The sequence below is a fragment of the Aedes albopictus genome, chromosome 2, assembly GCF_035046485.1.
Source record: "Aedes albopictus strain Foshan chromosome 2, AalbF5, whole genome shotgun sequence".
Taxonomy (NCBI): domain Eukaryota; kingdom Metazoa; phylum Arthropoda; class Insecta; order Diptera; family Culicidae; genus Aedes; species Aedes albopictus.
Window position 1 is genome coordinate 413,982,049 of NC_085137.1, and position 24,698 is coordinate 414,006,746.

Below are 24,698 nucleotides of genomic sequence, written 5' to 3' on the forward strand. Positions count from 1 at the left end.
TCTTAAACAACTGGATAGAGTTGATTTCCACCATGGCAGAGCACGAGTTGTGGCTTACTTTGCCCCAATTCTCCCTTATTTTCATGTTTCGGTGCTAAATTTTACCAAAAAGCATATGAAGATCTCCGCTAACGATCTGTATCTATAAAAAAACGTTCAATATTTCAGCGAAGATGATCCACAATGAGGGTGGAACATTTTCATGTTGCCCATATCACTATAATGTCCCATTTTGCCCCATATTCCTTAAAATCTATTAAAATGAGTTTTTTTAAGTTCTCATGATGTATTCGAAGCTTCCATGCAAATCATAGCAATCATGATGCAAATACTCATTAAAAAAACTAGATAGAGTTGTTTTTCACCATGGAAGAGCACGAGATGTGACCTATTTTGCCCCAATTCACTCTAATTTTGATATTTCGGTGCCAAATATGTCCGGAAAGCATATGAAGATCTCCGCTGATGATCTTCATCCATGAAAAACGTTCAATATTTCAGCAAAGATTATCCACCACGAGGGTGGAGCATTTTCAAGTTGCCAATATCACGATAATGTTCCATTTTGCCCTATATTCCTTCAAAACTATAAAAAATTAGTTTTTCCATATATTTTCAAGCTGTTTTCGAAGTTTTCATGCAATAACATGCAATTATGATGCAAATACTCTTAAATAAAACTAGAGAGTTTATTTTACCATGGATGAGCAAGGGATGTGACCTATTTTGCCCCAATTCATTCTAATTTTCATGTTTCGTTGCCAAATTTAAACATTTTCATGCTTCATTAACCAAGAATCATATGATAACCTCTTCTTTACATTATTTACAAATATGGTATAAAATTCTTACACATTATCTCATATACCAGACATTTAAAAATGAAATTTAAGAAATATGTTTAAACAAAAAATACATGATCTGTTGATTCTCGAAGAAGCATTGAAAGTTTCTGGAAATTGCTACAGATTTAGAAAGAGCGCCATGCTGTCCCTGTTGTTTATAGAATATCGAGTATGCTTGTTTTTAATATAGAATATCGAGGTTCAATTCAGTTAATTCCGCATGTATGTAGCAGATAGAAAAATAAAAAAATATTTACAACTTAATCCTGCTTTTTTTAATTATCTTAACAATCTTCAAGATCACTGTTATCAGATTCGGAGGCATTTTCCGAAACGTCCTCATCCATATCCGAATTGGAGTAAAATAGGTCACACTTCGTGCTTTGCCATGGTGGAAATCAAGTCTATCTAGGACATAAACGTGGCGACGCGAATCAAGGAAACGTGTGCATGCAATTGAGTTGTTCAGGGATTTTTTTTTTTGGTGAGAGACTGCATAAGCCTTGGACTTATTAACATCTTTATTATTCTTTATTTGAAGGATATAAAAGTAGCTCTAACAGCTATGGAGAAACATAAATTTTCATCATGTTTAAGGTAACAGCACGGTAATGTTCCTCCCTCATATCAAATTATCTTTTCTATAGTATTGAGCGTTTTTAAAAGATATAGATCAGCAACAGTTGCATTAATATGTTTTTTGGTCAAGTTTTGCACCGAAACATGAAAATTAGACTGAATTGGGGCAAAATAGGTCACATTCCGTGTTTTACATGGTGGAGATCAACTTTATCTCATTTCTTAAAAGTATTTGAATCGTGATTGACATAATTTGCATGGCGAATACATCATGAGAACTTAAAAAAACTCATTTTAATATATTTTAAGGAATATGGAGCAAAATGGGACATTATAGTGATATGGGCAACATGAAAATGTTCCACCCTCATTGTAGATCATCTTCGCTGAAATATTGAACGATTTTTTTATAGATACAGATCGTTAGCGGAGATCTTCATATGCTTTTGGGTAAAATTTAGCACCGAAACATGAAAATAAGGGAGAATTGGGGCAAAGTAAGCCACAACTCGTGCTCTGCTATGGTGGAAATCAACTCTATCCAGTTGTTTAAGAATATTTGCATCATGATTGCTATGATTTGAATGGAAACATCGAAAACTGCTTGAAAATCCATGGATAAAACTAGTTTTTTCATAATTAATAAGTAGTGTGGGGCGAAATGGGGCGTTATAGTGATCTGGTCAGCACGAAAATGTTCCACTTCAATTGAGAAGAACCTCTACTATAGTATTTAACGTTTTCCCGGGTTATATGTCGGCGGCAGAGGTTTATCTTTGCTACTTTGTTATATTTTGCATTAAAATAGTGCAAAAAAGAGCAAAATGGGGCGAAATGGGACCTTTCCCGTGGTCTGCACCAAACGAGACCACCACCATTCGATTCCTTGTCATTTTTTACATAGAAATAGGTATTTGATGCTTTTCCAAACCAGCGGCTTCTAAAAGTTGCGATTTTGGGTCCATTTTTTCCACTGTGCATTGATTTAATCCAAAATTTCTCCAAAGGTTTCTTTTGAAATCCTTTCATTGAGACCTTAAGGGATTTCTTCATAAAATTTTTCAGTTATTTCTTCAAAATTTTTCTATCGGAAATTATCCAATAGTACTCCACAGTTTTTTTACAGGCGGTCTTTCAGGCATTTTATTAGGAATTGCTCCAGGAATTCCTGCAAGAATTTGCCCATGAAATTCATGGGAAATTCTTGTTAAAATGTCTCCCGGGTTTTCATTAGGTATTCCTCCGGATATTCCAGCAAGAACTCCTCCAGTGATTGTAGCAGGGCTTGTTTCGGAGATTTACCAAAAACTCATTTAGAGATTTCTTCAGGATTGCCTCCTGGTATATCTCCATGTACATGATTCGTCTAATGTTTACTGGAAAATTTCTTACAGATTTATGGGAAATATTTTGATTAAACATCGGAAGAAACCTTTTGTGAAGGTTATGGAAAATCCTGGTAAAACCAATTGAATTAATATGGGAAAATTAGTAGAATAGATCGTTTGAGGATCCCTGAAAACCTCTGAAACTTTATCAAGTTTCTTCGAAACTCAAAGAAAAAAAAACGAGAGGAATTTGTTTCTTCGAAACAGCAAAATCCAACTAAAATAAACTTTGAAAAAAAAATTAAATGATCACTACTTTTGCAAATAAACAATGTTTAATTGTCATGGGGCGGCAATCTGGATGCTTGCCAAGGGCGCCATGGAACCACGCTACGGCTCTGCGTTTTGTACGTGGTACATTTGGTACGAGGGTGAAACTTTTTTCTATCACAGGTTATTGTGGAGCCCATAGTAGGCCCGACTTCCACTGATGGTGTGCCTTCGTATGCCACGGCTAACGTTTTTGTCTGCCGTTAATAAGGATCCGAGCTAGACGAAATCTTCCACAACCTCGAACCTGTCTCCGTCTATCATAACACTGCTGTCTAGGCTTTCCCTGTTCGTTCCACCTGCTAGCATGTACTGCGTTTTTGACGCAATCGCCATCATTTCGACCTTTCCTGCTTCACGTTTAAGGCGGGTGTACAGTCTGTCACCGTTCCAAATGTTTAAGCAATAATGTCCATGTCATCCGCAAAATAGACAAATTTGCCGGATTTCGTGAAAATCGTGCCCGGCTGTTAAGCCTGGCTCGTTGCATAATATCAAACAGCAGGCATGAGAGCCCATCATTTTGTCGCAGTTCCCGGCGTCATTTGAACGAACTAGACCAGTGATCACCAAACTGCGGCCCGCGGGCCGCATACGGCCCTCAAGAAGGTTCTGTGCGGCCCACGAATTGATTTTGAAATGTTTTAGAATATTGACAAGTTTATATATCTGTTTAAGATTAAATAACTACTGAAATGTATAAGCAATTCGTGTGAAAGAGTTTTCAACAGAAGTGTAAACATTTTTCAAAAGTTTTCTGGATCAGTATTTTGAATTATCAAGCCCTAAAATGTTATGTATACATTTTCTCCAAATACTGAGTTCGTTTCTTCTTTATATACCTTTTTTTTCCTCCCCTATTGGGGAAATTAAGCCACTGGGAAATTATACCTAGCTATGATTTTTTTCTGAGATCTCAATTTTCAAACTATTTTCCAAACAAAGGAAGATTTCAAAAATTCGACATAAACATATTACAAACTGTACTGAATGTTGATAATTTTTCTTATGTTTTGATTTTGGTTCCACAAATATACAAAACTGTTAAAACATTTAGAGGTTCTGACAATTCTAAACTTTTTTATTCGACTGCTCTTAAGAAATGTGAAAGTAAGAAAAAGTTACCATGGATTGTGGAGTTCTGTCAAAACTTTTATAGAATAGATTGTTAAAGTTCATGAAAAAAGTCAAATGAGTTTTCATTTTTTTGACAATCTTGAAGAAATTCCTTGTATCTGCTTTGTAATTTCTTTACATATTCTAGAAATCACAAAATTCCAGCTAGAAATCATTTAGAAATTCCTCCAGAAAGCTCAAAATACAAAAAAGGCAATATTCCAACATATTTTCAAAATGCCGGCTTTGATAAACTTTGCAGCAAATTTCAAAGCAGCGGTTTGGATATTCTTTCGAAAAATTGGTTCAAAGAGCTTTTTTTTAGAAATTTTATCAAAAATGACAAAAAGTGTATGGTAATTTTACTACAATATTTTCAAGGATAGTCATATTGTTCCAGGTTTGCTATTGGCTAAATTCTATGAAATTTCCTTTTTTTTAATATGCTATTGATTGACTTGCGATCCGCAGTCTCTTTCCAAAATTTAATTTTGGCCCGCGAATGCAGTAAGCCTGAGGAACACTGAACTAGGCTCCCGAGCAGAAAAGAATAGCAACAAAATGACATATCGAGGTATTTATCTTAAATAACATTATACTTCGATATTCCCTTCATTAGGTGGACATGAGGCAAAATAACAAAAATGAATACCATAATTTTGTATAAATAACACCTGAAAAATAACAAGTCTTGTTATTTCAATAATGAATGCATACCATAAATTTCAAGTGCTATATTTGTTATCCAGAAGCTATGAAATAACAAAGTAATAACATGTCTTGCTATTCAATTGAACATTTTTCGATAGCTCCATGATGTAATAACAAATCTTGTTATTCAGTTATTTTCCCAGCTATGTTGATACCACATCAATACCCAACTTTGCTCAAATACCTCCATTTGTTATTGTGGTGTTCTCATGACATTGTGTAGAATAATATAACAATATCAAGTTGAGGTATTAGAGCATAGGTTGCTCTTTGCACGGTATTTGTAAGGTATGCCCTCCTGCTCGGGTTACGGAGCTTTTTACTCCGTTTATCGTCGCCTTCATCAGTCTAGTGAGCTTCCCAGTGAAGCCGTTGTCGTACGCCTCCTTGAAAGTCGATGAACAGGTGGTGTTAGGACTTGGTATTCGTGATATTTTTGGCCGCACGGTGAAGATCTGGACCGTTGTCAAGCGACCATCGAAGAAGCCTGCTTAATAACTTCGCACAAACTCATTCAATTTAGGTGAAAGATGGCGGAAGATGATCTGGGATAGCACTTTGTAAGCGGCACTCCCCGCACCATTCAGGTGTTCGTCGTAGTGCTGCTTCCACCTTTCGATAACCTAACGTCCATCAGTTAAGATGCTCCCGTCCTTATCCCTGCACATTTTGGCTCGCGAAACGAAGCCTTTGCGCGATGCATTAAGCTTCTGGTAGAACTTCCGTGTTTCTTGTGAAAGGCACAGCAGTTCCATTTGTTCACACTGTTTCTTCCAGGTGGCGCGTTTTCTCCCAAAAGAGGTGGGCCTGCTGTTTCCGCTTCTGTGTGTAACGTTCCACGCTCTGTCGGGTCTCTTGCTGCAGTATTACCGCCCGTGCTACGTTCTTCTTCTCCAAAACCGTTCTGCATTCTTCGTCGAACCATTCGTTCCGTCGCTTTCCTTTTCACGTACCCGATGATGATCTAGGCTGCGTCATTGATGGCTGCTTTCACTGTACTCTAGCAGGCATCCAGAGGGGCCACATCGAGCTCGCCCTCGTGCGGCAAAGCTGGCTCGAGAATCTGCGCGTATGCTGGCTAAGGCGGCATCTTGCTGCAGTCGCTCTAGGTTGTACCGTGGCAGTCGCCGGTACCGTACATTGATGACGGAAAGTTGTGGGTGCAGTTTGACCATCACCAGGTAGCGATCAGAGTCGATATTAGCGCCATGATAGGTGCTGACGTCGAAAATGTCGGAAAAGTGCCGTCCGTCAATCTGAACGAGGTCGATTTGCGATTCCGTCTGCTGTGGTGATTTCCAGGTGTAACGATAAGTGAGACTGTGTTGGAAAAAGATGCTACGTATTGCCATATTTTTGAAGGCGGCAAAATCAATGAGTCGTAAGCCGTTTTCCCACTCCAACTGGTGGGCGTTGAACTTTTCTATCGTCGGTCTGAATTCTTACTTCAGTGCTACCTGTGCGTTTAGGTCTCTTCTGATGATCCTGACGTCGTGGCTTCGGTACCGGTCGTACTCGTGTTCGAGCTGCGCGTATAATGCGACCATCATCAGTGCTTCCGGAGTGAGAGCTGTGCACGTTTATTGTGCTGAAGTTAAAGAGTCGGCCCATGATCCACAACTTGCACATTCTTTCGTCGATCGGCAACCAACCGATTACGCACCTCTGCATATCTTCCATCACGATAAATGCTGTTCCCAGCTTGCGTGTGTTGCCGTAGCTCTGGTAGATGGTATAATCACGTACCTCTGAAGGTTCGCACAATGGATCTGTTGCGAAACTGGCAACCCCGCCAGGGCGAAAACGGAGTGAGCGAATCTGTAACGGAACAGGCGAACGATGCGAGAAACGTCAAGAGTAGATGATTGCAATAACGTACCTTCACGTATCAATGCGATGACGATGTAGTTTTGGTGCATGGCACAATTTTAGTATATTTTCCATAAATCACGTTCAGGATAGTGTAGAATTTTTCTTTTGCAATAGACTAGTGGCAGGTGCGATCATTGCAGATAAAATTGCGGTCATATAGTGGAATTACAAAGTTTATTTGCGTTTCAGGTCTTAGGTGTACTGATCACCCAAAACCCTATATTTCATAACCTGAATTCATGGAACTATAGTTGTTTCATTCATTTCCAGAAGTGAACTAATACTTCTTATTTCCTTAATTGTTAATACTAATGGGCTATTCTTTCATAGTTCGTAAGGTTTGAGCGAAGACACATTCATTGTTGGGAATAACCGTTGAAAACCATTAACGCACTGAAATTGTAAGTGAAAATTTAGTTTGCTCGATATGATCCTCACTGATAAATAAATATTCTGATTTTAGCTTGTAGCTAATGCTAACGAGATTCAGCGTTCCAATCAATTATTCCGCAACAGGATCCCTTAACGTAGGTAAGGCCTCTAGATCAAGACGGAGTTCTGAACATGGCCCTAAAAGTAGTTATTGAAGAGCCTCCCGGGATATTCAGATCTGCTATGCAGAAATGCCCAGACGAAACAGTTTTCCCAGAGCTTTGGAAGCGGCAGAGCTTGGTTTTATTGCCAAAGGTGGGGAAAAGATCCGGAGACCCATCGGCATATAAACCAATACGCTTGATCGACACGTCGGTTACTTAAACCGCCGAGGTAGCGTGCCAGCGTAAGAGAAGGGGGATTCGCTACTGTGCTGTAGTGATTCTGGATGTAAGGAATGCGTTCAATAGCGCCAGTTTGGCCGGCAATTTCCGATGCGCTCCTATACAAGACTCTCGTAAGTTACTTCCAGAATCGAGTACTAGTTTACAACACGGAGGTGGGTCGGAAGTGCTTTCACATAACCTCATGAGAGTTCCTCAAGGCTTCATCCTGTTTCCGGTGTTATGGAATGTCATGTACGATGAGGTGTTGAGGTTAAAGTTCCCGGTGGGAGTGGCAATCGTCTACTTTGCTGACGACATTACGCTGGAGGTCTACAGTGAATCGATCGAAGAAGTGGAATTGACTGCTGCCCACTCGATCGCAGTTGTGGAGAAGTGGATGAGATCCAGGAAACAGGAATTGACTCACCACAATACTGAGATAGTGGTTGTGAACAACCGAAAGTCGGAGCAGCAAGCGCTGATCAGTGTAGACGATTGCGCTATCACTTCAAAGCGCTCCGTCAAGCACTTGGGGGTGATGATCGACGATAAGCTTACCTTCGGTAGCCACGATGATTATGTCTGCAAAAGAACCTCCACAGCTATTGCGGCACTGTCCCGGACTAGGCCTCGGATGTGTCCAATAGCTCTGTAATGTATGCCAGCAAGCGCAAGCTTCTGGCTAGTGTCAACTCGTTCATACTAATGGCGGCCCGGCTTGGGGCACGGCGCTAAGTACCAAAAGCTACCGTGGTAAGCTGGAAAGTACATGTAGGCTGATGTGCCTGGAATGACCCAACTAACAATCACTCATTTAACAGGCACCATTATGACGAATTAATTCAGCATAATGTTGAATAACATTTGAATTATTTTTACTTACAACCTATGTTCGGGATTTGTTTACACAGATTTGGAGAAGTTATAAAGCATCATATTTTTTTGTTGTTAAAAGCGTTTAACAAATATACAGGAAAGCTGTTATTAAACATTGGTAAAAATGTCTGAAAATAAATAAAATGCAAAAATGTTGAACTCTCACGAGAGTAATTATATACTCTCATGTTGAGAACACCTATTATGTAATAAGAATTACATATAAAATTACCTAAATCCGGATTAGAACTCGAGACCTGTCGATTGCCAGCCGCATGCCTTCCTATCTGCGCCATCCTAGAGATGGTGAGATGCAGCACCCAAAGCAAAACATAATCTTCCCTTAACTCAATAATGATCACTCCTGAACTAGTGTTCAGCAGTGGTGAATTAGCACAGCACGTGGTAATCAACTGAACAACGCCTTATACTTCAACTGCTGTTCAGCCCAAAACACGTGTTTTCCATTCTGTTCGCTGTCAGTATTTTTATCGCACGGTGAGAAAACTTGTATCGAATACGGCCAAAAAGTGTTGATCCTTATTGCAGGTATTGTTTCCAGACGTACTAATTGCGAAATGAATATGTTTTTTTATTATTATTAAATATCGATCTTTAAAAATGTATGACAATATGTGGTGCGGTATGGTCTTCGACATGGTGCACTCACAGCATCTGTTCAGGTAATCTACTCATGTTCAGTCGAAGATCCGTTAAGCATTTTTTTTTATTTATGCTTTTGTCATGGAATCTTTATATTGTGTTCAATAAATAGTGCATAAGGATGTTTAGGGATCAAGTTAGGGATACTTATAATGTGTCGACTTCTGAATACTGTTTGGTTATCTAGGTGACTGTGGGAACAATATTCAGTAAACACGACAGCACTGAAATGTCAAATGCATCGTTCCAAGCGTCTACTACAATCGAACTGCTGCGGAAGACGAAAAAATATAATAATCAAAGGTACAAGATATCTTGTTACAGACTAATAATAATAAATAAATGCCTCATTTTTACGTTGATTACGTCTCTTGGCACTCAATGTTAAGCTTCATAATTCTATTCTGATTTATGTTATGTGATTCGAATCACAACAACGATCGTTTAAAATATTGGTTCTTTAATAACTTGGTTGTCTAAACAGTTTTAGCCATGATTTATCCCATTAACCGAACAAAGTTCCGAGTCAAACTATGACGGGCTTAAGGCGTTTATTTGACAAGTGAAAAGCACATTGTTCAGGAGCATATGCTTATCGATACATCAGCTTAATAAGATGCAGACAAATGTTTTGTTAAACTCTTTTGTTAAGGAATCAATGCTTGTCGAATAAAATTCTTGTTAAACTTTTGAAAAGTGTTTTAATTTATCATTGTTGATACCGATGAGGAAAGTCGAACATTGACTACTTTCTCAATTGAAAAATGATTTAAACAGTAATGTGTAGAGCATAATTTTAGTTCAGCTATCATTACCATTGTTAAGCAACAATTCAGCAAGCTTGCTTGTTTGTGACTTGCAATTGTTAGTTGGGGACGTTTTAACGGCTATCACCCATATCATCTGGGAGCTACAGAGGAGGTGGCGTGTGGACTAGGAGAATGGTTAGTACAGACACTATACAACAGGTGATCCAAGGGTTCGCAGTCGGCTACGTAGGTCATACCGGTGCCTTGAGGTCGAAATCGGCCCTTACCAGGAGTCAATTTTTGATATTATTTACAGATCTTTTATCCTACGGCTATTCGAGTGTACAGTATATAAACCCAGAACGGTGATCAGATAAGCTTCTCAATTATATGTAGTTGAAACACAAATATGCAAATAACAAAAGTTGGATTGACAGTTATTCCAAGAATCGACCGGAAAGACCTGTCAATTGCTGGGCTTGTCGGTGACTCCCGCTCTGTGTGTGCGTAATTACAGTTTGCATGCATGTTGCCGCACATAATACCCACCAGCAATTATCTTCGAAATTGTCCGCAGCATAAAGCTATCAAGAATTAAAATCGATTCTCCGCTGTAACTTTACCTCACAAGCAATTGCATGCGTCTGAGTGTAATAATCCAACCAGAAAAAAAAAAAAAAAAACGTATCGAAAGAACACGTTGCACGAGGGGCTTGGTTCGATTTGCGTGATCAGATTTCAGCTGCCGCTCTTCCAACATTCAGCGCAGAATATTATAATTTATGCAAAATAAACGAGAAAACATGAGCCCCACTCGAGTGGCGGAAAAAAACTCAACTTTCAATTCCTTCTGGCCGAACCGAAATACAGAAGCTGCTCTCTGGTCAGATTAAATAATTATAATTTTGCTTCAATTATCCTCGACGCGGCGTGATCCTACATACATATGTAATACAGCCACGGTCGCGTCGCTACTGTTGATCCCTGCTGATCTGATGCAAAAGGATTCAAGTGCGAACGATGATGTCGTTGTTTGAACATGCAGTACAGGGCTGGTAGCGAACCACTGCACTGCTTTGCTATTCTTGGTGTGACGTGTTGAATGGATCAGTGTTTGCCAGGGTTGAAAAATTCACATTCAATTGAATGAAATTGTGCTGAACTGAATGCATTAGGCATTCATTTTCAGCTCCGCTGTGAGATACTTGAAAGTGAACACAGAAAAACTCAACTACTTTGTGGACCAAATGACTCCACCATCATCAACATACGCTCTGCGCTGATGGATGCTTCATGTCAACAACGGCCGCATGAATGCGACTGGCCCATAAGCAAGCGTGGTGAATTTTCTCTTTTGAGTGCCAATGACAGGGAAAATGTTGTTATTGAATCTCGCCGTCGCCACGATGTGAGCGACGAGAGAATTTTATTCTCTTCTCACCCGCTTCCGTGAAGGAAAGCGGCTTCAACGTCAGAAACAGTGTGGTGAAAAGACAAAAACAAAAACTCACGTTCGTTGCATGCTTTCATTTTTTTGCAACCCTGGTGTTTGCTGCCCAACTCGGTGTTCTAAGTAGAACTTCCATCGTTAAATGTTTTGTATGGGAGAAAGTGTTGATGAAATCGCTCGTCCACGCAGAACTTCTGCGTCTGCACGGAGATGTCGCAGTGATTACTTGACAGAGGTTAGCTTTACTGGGATATGACGTTCTGGTTCTAGCGATAGCTACGAACACATGGATATACATGAGTAGAGAAGAGGGAGCAAGTAGATAGATAAATACATAGTATAGAAGCCATTGGACTGGCCTGAGTTGAACCCAGAACCTTCTGCATACGAGTTACCACCAAACCTGTCTTTGGTCAGCAACATTAGGAATGAGCTTGAGCTTGAGAGCTTGAGCTTGATTGACCACCCGTAGATGCTACTCCAGTATCGCCAGACCTGCTACACTCACACATGGAACCAATGAGATTATCTGCCGGGGACTAGCACGCATCTTCAGTGTGTGAGCGTTGATGATCTTCTATTTTTAGGCGACAATGGCGCCAGCCACGTCAGGTTGCAGGTCAATGTGGGGAAGGGGAAGGAAGTAATGATTGCAATCATTTGTATCCACATCAGACCAAATATACCTCTGCGTCTGCACAAATTCATGCGGATGTCGTAGTGTTGGTGGAATATGGTTGGCAGGGGGTTCAAACATTAGTGCGTAAATGCCAAACGAAAGGTGATACAAGTGTGTGTTTTTTATTATTCTGAAGCTGTGCGGCACAGTTCGCATGATTGCATAATTCTTAGGCGTTATATGACAGATTGACACAGTGCTGTGAAAGTTTGGAAGAAAGGGAAAAGGCTTCTTCAACCCGTTTTTGTTCTAGCGATGGCTATGAACATGTGAATATACATGAGTTGTAACTGTAGAGAGGAGGGAGAAAGTATATAGAAAGATACAAAGTAGGAGGAAAGGGACAGACCAGGGATTGAACCCAGGACCTTCCGCATATGAATCAGAAGCAGTAGCCACTAGACTACCAAGCCCGACTCTGTGGTCAGCAACATTAGGAATGATAGAACAAATCAGTGCACTTATCCAAATAACGAACTTAGCACTGTATTAAATTCATAAGTGTAGCCGCTACCACCCCTGCTCAGAGATAGCACATGAGGATGATAGCCTTCGGCGGCTATTGAATGGACCAGCCAACGGCAAACTCCAAAAGAAAATCCACGAGGAGAGTAATAGGACTCAGCCACTTGGTCGTGAATGGTTCCGAAAGACGATCACGAAAGCATCGTTTATGATTAGAAAGAAACGTTCTTACACTCGTCGACGACGACGACGACGTCGATCTTAGCTTGAAGGTCGCGATGAGATTGGAAGAATGGAAGACGAGGCGACGTGAGCATTCATCATCAAATGACGCATCCATCTTTCATCAATCTCATTTCTCGGGCAACTTGGGGAGTTGAATTTTTCGTTTCAGTGGAGCCATGTCGAGCAGGGGACGGGAGGAAAACGACAATTTCCACTGAATTTTACGGTTATTTTTATAACGTTCATCATTTTGATGTGTGCTCTCATTTGGTTGAAGAGGGCTTCCCGAAAGGAAATCCACTTCTTTTTCCACAGCCAAGTGGCATTCATGATTAATTACTTCTAAATGATCTCAAAGTTGTCTCCCTTTATATGAAAAAAAAAACGACCAGAAATTTCCACAAGTGAAATTTTTAAACTTACATACGCATCAAAATTGCTTCCATCGATTTGAAATCATTCAGCAAACCGATGACAAAAGGAAAGATATGCAATCGGTCATCCTTGTGCAGCCGGAGTTATGCCTTTCTGCCTCTGCATAATGGTAAGGATAATTGCAGATACATGCATGCGTTCTACGGAACATGTGGTCAGCAGATTTTTTTCGATGCATGCTGCATGGACTTAATGGATATGGATAGCCGTTGATGGTTAGTCACACGCAATCTTGGCCTCGGGAAGGGAACGTTTATACTGAGATGTAAAAAAAAATGACTATTGATTCTTTATGATTCGATTCTTTTTCGCTATCTTTGGTCACACAAACATTTTATGGAACATTCTTTTCAAAAGGCAATAACAAGTTGTCGATTTTTGTCGGGGGTTTAAAGTGTAATAGTAAACAGGCTGGAGAGTAAAGATACGGGCTTTAAAAATACTTGCAGCCTGAAAAAAATATCATATTTGGTAAAAACCAGACCTCACAAATCATACTCTTGTGCCGAAAAATTCAGATAGTGAAAATATACCACAGTTTTCATTATTCATGAAAAAAATATTAGAAAAAACGCTACCGTCTACCCCCGTTTCTTTGATCGCATCTAATCTGAACACTTTTTAATTTGACCCCTGCTTATCTGCACATCGTTCAAACTAAAAATGGCTCAAACGTCATTCTGCCATCAGTGTGTTTTTCGATGCCATCAGGGTTCAGGTATCAGTAGGTCGGCTCCAGAGGTACGTTCTCCTCCATATGGGAGGGTTTTTGCCATCAGGGTTACTAGATGTTCAAATTAAAAGTGAACCCCGTTGGTTTGCATGCGGTGTCGTTCAAACCAACGGGGGTAGACGGTATAACCTTCCTGGTATCGAAATTATGCAACCAATGTTTAAATGAAATTGAAAACCGTAAGCTTCAGTGGAATCAAAGCCTTATTGAAATCCTCAAGAGGTCAATATATTGTTGATAAACGTTCAAAAATTCATTCAATTTGGTTCACTGGTTTCCGAAATATGGCAGTTCAAAAATTAGGTGTCCAAAAAAAATGTTTTACGAGAACGGTTCCAGCTTCGCGGAAGATTAACCAATCGAGCTCAAATTTGTACCAATGATGCACATATAATAGGTAGACAAATAATCAAAATTTGAGATTTTTTATGCACTTTATGAAAAGTTCAATATCACAATTTTCAAGTTATACAACTCCTCTCAGTATCATGGTCTACACAGATAAAAATAATGAGGTTTACACGTCATCTTCTTCTTCTCCTTCTTTGTGTTATAGCTGAATTACATGGCATATAATGTAAGTTTACAGGATATTCCATGACATTTACATGATATGTAATGTAAGCTTCTGTGATATCTCACGCTCCAATTATGTGCAATATATGTCACAGTATTTTACACTTTTTTTTTCTTATTTTCGATCTGTGTGCTTTTTCTTACTGGTTCATTATGAAACTGAAATGAGCTGCGTTACGAAAATGAGTGATTAAGAATTACATTAGCTACATGACACTTCTACTCGATTTGCCTAATGTTGCAATTAACGAGAGTTAAAGCATAATTTCATTTTGCTTGATCTGCAAAAATCGTTAATAGTGGGCAGTCAGAGTGGACCAAATGTTTGATCTCAAGATAATTGAAAAAATATGTTTTGGTTGAAATCCAATAATCAAAATAATGCTTCATCAAAACGTAATATGTTTTCGTATTGGATGACTCCTTAACACATATTTTGATGATTATAGATTAAGTTAGCACGCGAAAATCAATTTTATTCTGTTAATCATCATATTTTACGGATTATCGTGTTGAATCATATCGCGGCATTTTGCATGCAGACAGAGTGGACCATGTGTCTCTTAGAAAAACAAATTGAAATTATCTATTCTTCGTAATCCTATCTATATCAACATATGCTTGTTGATAAGCTGTTGGGCATCTTATTGAAATTTACCGTTACCGGTTTGATGGAGAAGTTTATTCTACCAGTAATTTGAGAATTGTACTTGGATCACTCTGACCGAACGAATATTTGAAAAAACGCCAGTCCTCTGAATAAATTATCTACAACTACAACATTCCAAAAACTTACCGAACTATGAAAATACTTTTGTTGAGCGAAAATTTGTTAGGCGTAACATGTTCTAGTCAAGAGTTTTTGAATATGATTCAAATATGTATTTTGATGACAACCATTCATGTGATATCGAACTGTTGTACTTGGTCCACTCTGACTGAATATAAAAATTGAAAAATGTTATCTTCAGTGAAATAACAAAAAAAAAAAACAAATTTCAAACTTTCAGATCACATATACAGCACTCCTGTCAATAGTCTCCTGTGCATTAATTTTCCAATAAATATGTAAGAACTTGAGTGCGTAGTGCAGTTGATTTTAGGTATTTCAAAAATCGTTCAGACAGAGTGGACCAAGTTCAATCAATACCTTAGCAACCTCTCGGTTTGAAGCTTTATTTTCACGTTTTTTCGCGATCAATACAGAGTGATGCTTTGATGAATAACTTTTGAGATTCATGGGGAAAAATTCAAGAAAATTTGTTGAAAAACTCAAAAATTACAGAGTTGTATACTTTAAAGTCGTTTCTCTCGAAATTAGGAAAAAGACACATGACCCTCTCTGACTTAACGCCGACCATATAACTGTTATGTTCCGGAGTGTTTTCATTGTCGAGTAACGTCGGCTTTACTTTCACTCACCATGTGTTGTATTTTTAATATGGATGTTCGGACATGTGGTGAGTTCAATGATAGTTCTTCTTCTTCTTCTTCTTCTTCTTCTTCTTCTTCTTCTTCTTCTTCTTCTTCTTCTTCCTCCTCTTCTTCTTCTTCTTCTTCTTCTACATGGCTCTACGTTCCCACTGGAACTTGGCCTGCCTCTTTTCAACTTCCTAGCTATGAGCACTTCCACAGTTATTGATTAAAGGGATTCCGTTGCCTGCCGTTACATGAATTTGTATTTTGGAGGCAAGTACATACAATGACACACTATGTCCAGGGAAGTCGAGAAAAGTTTGTAACCTACGTACCTACTACAGCTGGCGTCGCGTGAGTTTGAATGTAACCCCACAAGGTCCCCCATATCCCTTTCGGGACGGAGCGCAAAAAAGTGAAATTTCCATACAAATTGCTCAACTTTGGCTCGTGGAGCGGATCTGGTGTGATGGTTAGAACACTTGACTATCACGCCAAGGACCTGGGATCGAATCCCACTCCCGACAAACTCACAACAATGTGGGTTCTTCCTTCGGAAGGGAAGTAAAGCGCGGGTCCCGAGATGAACTAGCCTATGGCTAAAAATCTCGTTAATACAGATAAAAAAAAAACTTTGGCTCTCCAGAACTCCCAGATTTCCCAAAAAAGCAACAATTATTTTTCCTTATTTGAAAGAACTACCTACTCTTTATCTTTCGATTTCTAGCTTTGACTACCTAGATAAATCGGAAATAAACAATATGCGACAGATAAAACTTTTTCATGTTTTACGGTTTTTGACCACTTTTTGTTTACCTTGTTGTGGTAAATTTCATGAGCAACGTAAACAAAAGTTTGTTTGCACACATTCAAGTATAAGTAATGGCTGAATTATTGAAAAAGTTTACATCACATAAAACAAAGTCTAAACAAATGAAAAAATATGCAAAACTGTTACCGCTTAACAACACAATTGTGCTTGTTCGTCACGAAAGGGATATAAAATGGAAGTTTAAATTCTCTTACTATATGTAAACCACTACACTCACAACATATACAACAGAACACACTGTCCAATATCTGAAGCTCACCGGCTCGAAAATAATGGATTACTACCTAGTCATCAACGCATCATCATCCAAATAACTATAGCCAAAACAGCATACTAAAAGTAAGAACGTTAGGCCGATCGTTCTACTCATGCGCCGATAAAAGAGCCTAATATACACTACCCGTCATAAGTACGAACTCACAAAAAGTATTGCAACAATATTGCATCACCCTGACTCACCTCGGTATCTCCAAAACCTGAGGACTTACAAAGATGGTGTCTTCAGCAAAGTTATTCAGGAGCCCAAAAGCAACAATTTGTCTGAAGGCGGCATTTTTGTAGGTGATCTGGTTTTGAAGATATCGAGGTGAGTCAGGGTGATGCAATATTGTTGCAATACTTTTTGTGAGTCCGTACTTATGACGGGTAGTGTAATTGAGTCTCGATCCATAAAACCTTATCAGTAACCCTACCTCTATTAACTTCTGAACGAATTTATGCTGGCCTGCTTACTCTCACATAAAATTTGACGTTTGAGCGGTGCCGACACCAAGGTTATTATATATTGTAAGGCTGAGCATGTCGTTTGGTTTGTGGAGAAAAGCAGAGGAAGCGAAATTTAAAAAGAAATTGGAGGAGGCGGGGGAGTTGTTTTCAGAATTTCTCACGGTGAAAAAATAATGGCCGCTCAGCCAGTTTTAACCCGTTGGACCCCAGGTAAAATATAAAAGTTTAAAAAATCGCCAACAGCCCATTTCTCAACAGAATTCAACCAAATTTTGCACACAAACTCGCACAACACTATAGTTTTGGAAATATACGGGATCAACATTTTCTTGGACTTCTGGACGGAGTAAGGCCTGTGGGTCACTGGGTCAAGTCGGGCAAAATTAAGGCCAAGTACGATTTGCACCCCCATAACTTTCTTCTTAATGAAGTTTTTCAATGGGAGTTTGCACATTCCGTTGCCTAACGATAGTTGATGTTGCTACAGGTTCGAATTTGAGATTTTCCGATAGGTTTCTTTTGAGTTCTTGAGATATTCAACATTTCTGAACGATCCAAGTCTTCATTTGCGTTTGTTGTTTTCAAATGAAATTAAACACGAAATATTATTCCCTTATTGACCCCATAGGTCATCGGAGACATCTTTAGAACATGTGTTGCCCTTGTAGTACTATTAATATTTCCTTAATATCTCGATGGATTATCCGAATCCGTCCCTACAAAACATGAACTCTCGAAATAATCACCAAGGGTTATTTTCAATTATTTTTATCGCTTTTATTTGCACCAATATTTGAACATCTGTATAATGTTTATATCAACGAACAGTAGAAATTTTGGACGATCTGATTGAAGTCATGCCTTGATTACAGAGAACCGTCGATGGACTACAATTAGACATATTTGCATGCGGAAAACAACGGTTAGCTCCAGAAACCAATACTACATCGAACCGGAGTAAGTAAAAGCCTCGAATAGATTCATGAGTACCCGGGATGGCCTGGCTAAAGTCAGGCCTTGAGTTCATTGAGCTGTAGATAAACTGTTATCACATGTTTAACCTATGTGGAACCTCTGTGCACTACATAAACTCATATTCTATCATGTGATGACCTAAGCGAAGTCATGCCTTGACTTCAGAGAACCATAGACGGACAACAATAAGAGTTTTATGCACGCGGAAAGCAATGGTGAGCCCCAGAAACCAATACTTCATCGATCTGGAGTAAGTGAATTCCTCGACTAGATTCCTGAGTACCTGGGATGGACTACAATTAGACATATTTGCATGCGGAAAACAACGGTTAGCTCCAGAAACCAATACTACATCGAACAGGAGTATGTAAAAGCCTCGACTAGATTCCTGAGTACCCGGGATGGCCTGGCTGAAGTCAGGCCTTGAGTTCATTGAGCTGTAGATAAACTGTAATCACATGTTTTACCTGTGTGGAACCTCTGTGCACTACATCAAATCATATTCGATCATGTGTCAATGAAAAGGTCTCGCACAACTATTCCTAGTAAAATTTGATGACCTAAGCGAAATCATGCCTTGACTGCAGCAAGGCCATAGACCATAGCGAATGAGTTTATCAAATATTCCTAAAAATAGTTACTCAGGAATCTAGTCGAGGAATTAACTTACTCCTGTTCGATGTAGTGTTGGTTTCTGTAGGTAACCATTGTTTTCCGCATGCAAATAGCTCTCATGTTTGTCCATCTATGGTTCTCTGAAGTCAAGGCATGACTTCACTTAGGTCATGACATTTTTCTAGGGATAGTTGTGCGAGACCTTCTCATTGACACATGATAGAATATGAGTTTATGTAGTGAACAGAGGCTACACATAGGTAAAACATGTGATTACAGTTTAACTACAACTCAATGAACTCAAGGCTCGACTTCAGCCAGGCCATCCCGTGTACTCAGGAATCTAGTCGAGGCTTTTACTTACTCTTGTTCGATGTAGTATTGGTTTCTGGAGACAATCGTGTTTTCCGCATGCAAATAGGTCTAATTGTAGTCCATTTACGGTTATCTGTAGTTAAGGCATGATTTCGCTTAGTTTATCAAATTTCCCTAGGAATAGATTGTGAGAGACCTTTTTCCTGATGTGGAAATGTGGAATGTGAGTTTATGTAGTCAATAGAGATTCTACACTGGCAATCAACTTCAATCAAGATGTCCCAGGTAGTCAGGAATCTAGTCAAGGAATTTACTTACTCCAGTTCGATGAAGTATTGGTTTCTGGAGCTAACGATTGCTTTCCGCGTGCTTAAAACTCTCATTGTTGTCCGTCTATAGTTCTCTGAAGTCAAGGCATGACTTCGCTTTGGTCATCAAATTATCCTAGGAATAGTTGTACGAGACCTTTTTTGATACATGATAGAACATGAGTTTATGTAGTGCACAGGGGTTCCACATAAGTAAAACATGTTATTACAGTTTATCTACAGCTCAATTAATTCAAGGCCTGACTTCAGTCGGGCCATCCCTCGCAAGTTAACGAGTGAATCGCAACGAAAAAAAATACCTGATTAATTATTGAGTTTTGTATTGCTTCTACGACAGCTTTTGAGCCTATTTTGGCTCAAATTTCTCATATCTCCAATTTGTCGAACAAGTACCTTTTCAAAAATTACACGATATTCCAGCAAAACAAACCGTGCGTGGAATTCTGTCAGTTGACGCCGCTGCTGCGATCAGCTTTTCTGAAACGTCTCGTAAAATGGCTTAGGCTTATTCAATTTTGCGTCGAGTATGACACCTAGATATTTTATTTTACTTGAATAAACTAATTGTGTTTGGTTCAAGATAAAGGGTTTGCAGTGTTTGGACGAAAAAGTGATAAGTGAACCACTCGGCAGTTTTTCTTCCCTTCTGTTGGTTCTGTTTCAATGGACTACCCGCTTGGCGCACACCCACAGTTGATCAGCAGGAGTAAATCAATTTTATTTTGTATAGTGAAAAGCATCTAAACTTGAATTACTTGAAATAGAAAGCTTTAACTGAAAAAAATATTTGGTAGGCTTAATAGTAGTCGCCATTGTGCACAACCACTACCAAATATTTTTTCGAATAATGTATTCCACTTCGATAAATTTGCCTTTAGATGCTATTCGCCATACAATATTTTTGCGATTTACTTTTAGCGATTTTTCGCGCATAGAAGCTAGCGCCACATTGGTCGATGCGAAGAGTAGGAAAACAGCCGATGTAGTTAATTCATTACCAAGCGGTGTATGTTCTCTCGTCGAGTCGCATGGTTCACGAAGGAACACAAAGAAGATACACCGATATAGACAGACAAGCTGCGGCGATGAGCGGGCATCGCTAAGTGTAACACTTACCGATGATCTCTCATCGTTGGCTTGGGACAACTGTGAATAATCGTTATTTTTATCAGTATTTAATGCATTTTCGCTTTAAAAACGTGAACTACTATTTAATTTAACTGTATTCTTGACGTTGCAGGTTGTGTAGTCACAATAAAAAAGAATTATGACGGTAAAATATGCTTACCGAATGCATCGCTTTCATTAGCGTCATCGAGCATCTTCTCTCTTGATTGCGCTCTCGTACACAGTAAAACCGCTCAGCACTAAAATGTGTAAGCCCTACTCATAAGTGCATAATTTCCAGACCACACAAAAATGTGTTACAGTTACACATTTTCGAAAACAGCTCGTACACTCGTCTAGATGCGAAATGTCGATATTTTTTTTGTTTTCCAAGGTCACTAGTAAACCCAGCTAGATTGCTGTACAAATTTTTTTGCGAATTTAACGATTTTGCGGACACAGGAGTTGATTTTGTGAATGTGCAAGGGTTACACATTTTTGGTGTAGTCTGGAAATTATGCACTTTTGTGCTGAGCGGCGTTAGCGTGTATCGAACCGGACAAGAGAATGAACAGCATTTCGAGGAGCGTTCCTGAGCATGTCGGTTCACGAAATGTTACATTCGCGAATGTATTCTCAATTTAGTTGAAAATCGGAGTTTTCGACTAGCGAAGTTGGATTTTTCTCCAAATCCATGCGTCGGACCTAACTTCGGAAGTGGTGCGCTGTATAGTAAACCTGGTCCGCTATACAGCGCACCACTTCCGAAATTAGGTCCGACGCACGGATTTGGAGAAAAATCCAACTTCGCTAGTCAAAAATTCCAGGATTCAACTGCACGGACAATATCACTTGCTGAGTATGGACCATTCAGTGGTTCGCGATAAAAATCCGCACACTGGGGGTTTCAGTAGGACCTTCCTCCATTTGGTGAAAGGAATAATAGAAGTTATTGTAGGATTGCTGACCCTATTGAAGAATGCGCTCTCAATATCAAGAAATGCCAAAAGAGTTATTTATTTTGCATTAAGTGTTTTTTCGTTTTTTTGAACTACCATATGTAGTGCCGAGATCGTATATTTTCCACTTCAATAAGAGAATTGTTTTTTTTTTGACAAAGGCATTGCTTTCATAAATTTGTGATTTATGTACTAGCAAAGTACCTTTTCCATAATTTTAACATTACAGAAGACAATGAATGCTTTTGGATTGGCTCTTTCCTTCCTTCGTAATGAAAACAGCCCGGACTTGACGCCAATCGGTAGGTATATACCCCAAAATCAGATTCGCCCTAAAAATCTCTATCAAGGGTGAAACCAGTGCAGTATTTTCTCCTCTTTTTGGATCATCGCTGGGAATATTCCATCAAACATGCCAGGAGACTAAAATGGCTCGAAAGATCGCACAGTCCTCTCAACCCTGGCCCGAGTGAAAGGGCGCTGTCCATAAACTACGTAAACTTTTTTCGGCAATCTCAGACCCCCCTTCCCCCACGTAGACTTTTGTTCATCTACGTAGTTTATGGACAGGCCCAAGCTTCCTATTGCGTCCTTTTTTAGATCCTGAAACCCATGGTTGTATCTCTTGTGGGTCTGAAACAGCAGTTCTACAGTATGCGGCAGGAAAAAATGCGAAAGTGTTTTCCAACTTCAAACCTCATTTTCGTCCATTTGACATTAACCAATCTATGTTTCAACGTTCCATGATCTATAATAGGCTAGTTTTCTGAAAAGTTAATTAAAAAAATTCCCATTTTGATCACTAACCTTTACAGGGCGGCGCCTGAAGATGAAGACAACCAGAATTTTCAAACCGCAGAAAATCGCACAGGTCGCTAAATTTCGCATCTGATAAAACAAAATTTTTGATTTTCTCTACAATATCATCATCCGGTATGTGAAACTACATGGCTCTGGATCAGTGTGGTCTGGTTGTTCATCGAATTTGAGCTAATTTTGTTACTGTTATAGTCATTTTGTTTAATGACCATTGGGCGCGCAGTTTATTGATATCCGCTTATTAGGCCTACATTATCATATGTTAAACATCAAATGTGTTCATTTTTATTTTTCAGTGCTAGAATATAGACATTGACTGATACACTGTCATGAAAAAATAGTCATATATATCCCATATTTAGCGTGTAATAGTGCCTTGAACTTTTCGCATTTTTTCCTGCCGCACCCTGTAGTGTCTTGATTGCCGATGCACGACTCATTTTTTCTAAGCTTCTTAAGAGTTTTATTCCACCATGGAACCCTTGGGACCGGCAAGATCTGTGAACTCTTGAATAATTAGGTTATATTACCGCCCTCATCTTGAAATTTGGTCGACTTAATTTTCAGCGACACAGCTGTAAGTTTTCTTTTATTTTTTAGAAAATGTTGCAACTTAAGGCTAAGTTTACATATAAATATTTTTGTTAAAATTTACCTAAATCATGTTCAAAGTTTCTTTGACATGGCGTTTTGAAATCGGAACCAAACTGGTGGAGATATGGGCCTAAAAAAATTATATGTTTTTGAGGGGGTTACCCCAATTTTTTTATCGGGAGTGTATATCTACATATTAACAGTCGCTATTTTAATCAATGGAGGCGCGTGGTAGTCTTGATGCATAAGAGTGTTGAACGGAACCTCAAAACTTGATAACTTCAAAAATCATTACTTAGAACGATACATAAGACCTCTCTGATTTTTCTATTAGATGTGTAAAAATGTCTAAATTTTCAAGGAATAATTAGAATCATACAAGGGGCTGTCCATTAATTACGTAAGGATTTATGGAGGAAGGTGGGGGGAGGGGTGAAGGCGAAATCTTACGCACCATACAAAAATATGTGACTTCTCATAAAAAAATCTTACAAGGGGAGGAGGGGGTGTCAAAAACCATGAAAAATCCCTTACGTAATAAATGGGCAGCCCCTATCCGTAGTGCTATTCTAAACCGGCAACTACACGGACACCGGAACTTGTCCCTTTTGTACAGTACGAAGTTGGAAGTAGGAAGATACAATGTAACCTGGCTCAACTCTTGGCTCAACCAGCTCTGTTAACCTTCACGTACCCGACCCCTAACAACTCATTTTGAAAATGCTGGCATTTCGTCAATTTTCATCCGATTTTTCTAGGTCAGCCTGAATTGATTGGTGCTAGTATAGGGTAACCAATATAATTTAGACCCCCATATATTTTCGACCGCCTGGGTCGTAGGGTATATGTACCATTCCTTGGCCTAATTTGCAAGCCGCATTGACAATTTTGACCATAACTCATGAATTAATAGCACTAGAAATAATATGTTGACCCTATTACACACTCTAGGCAATGCATGTTTCCCCAATTGGAAGTAAACTAACGTAAATATTTAAGAATTTACTTTATTAAGTTGAAAAGACTCGATGCGATGGTACGCAACGTTGGTCTATGGTACAAAAATTGGCCTATTAGTGGATACAACGTTGGCCTATTGCTTTCCACGCACTAGAACCACTTATTATCTCATTTTTTCAATATTTTTGCTGAAGTATTATCTCTGTTTGTTCACCAATCTTACTCGTGCATTACATTTTTGGAGCCAAATTTTCGAAAAACTAAATAAATTACTTAAACTTAAGTTCTTTCTTATTTTTTTTACAAAAACAACGCAACCCTATTATTGTGTTATATTTTTACAGTCACCGTACACAAAATCTTTCTTCCTGTTCGTTCTTTGTGATTCTTACGCAAGCAATGTTGTTGACATCACTTTATCGGTGTTGTTGACGTTACTTTACCGATGGGCCAAGATTTGGGTACATAGTGAAAAAAATGTCCTCAATATTCGGCCCACATTCAACTTGTAAAATATTTATTATTCGTTGAAAACAAATATACAAGTTCAAAATAGCGTCTTTGACCGTCGCATCAAATGTTCATTTATTGAAAAGTCAGTTCGAAATGTTCCAGAATTATGCCATTTATGATCATGTGTATAGACTACCCACTAAGCCGA

At 39.0% G+C, this 24,698-nt stretch overlaps 1 long non-coding RNA gene across 1 annotated transcript; it reads left to right on the plus strand.

Moving 5' to 3' along the window:
* The first annotated feature begins 6,684 nt into the window (after positions 1-6,684).
* LOC115265859 (uncharacterized) lies at positions 6,685-7,266 on the plus strand. Its single transcript, XR_003896955.2, has 2 exons — positions 6,685-6,906; positions 6,971-7,266. It is a non-coding gene; the product is annotated as an uncharacterized LOC115265859 (long non-coding RNA).
* Positions 7,267-24,698: the final 17,432 nt, after the last annotated feature.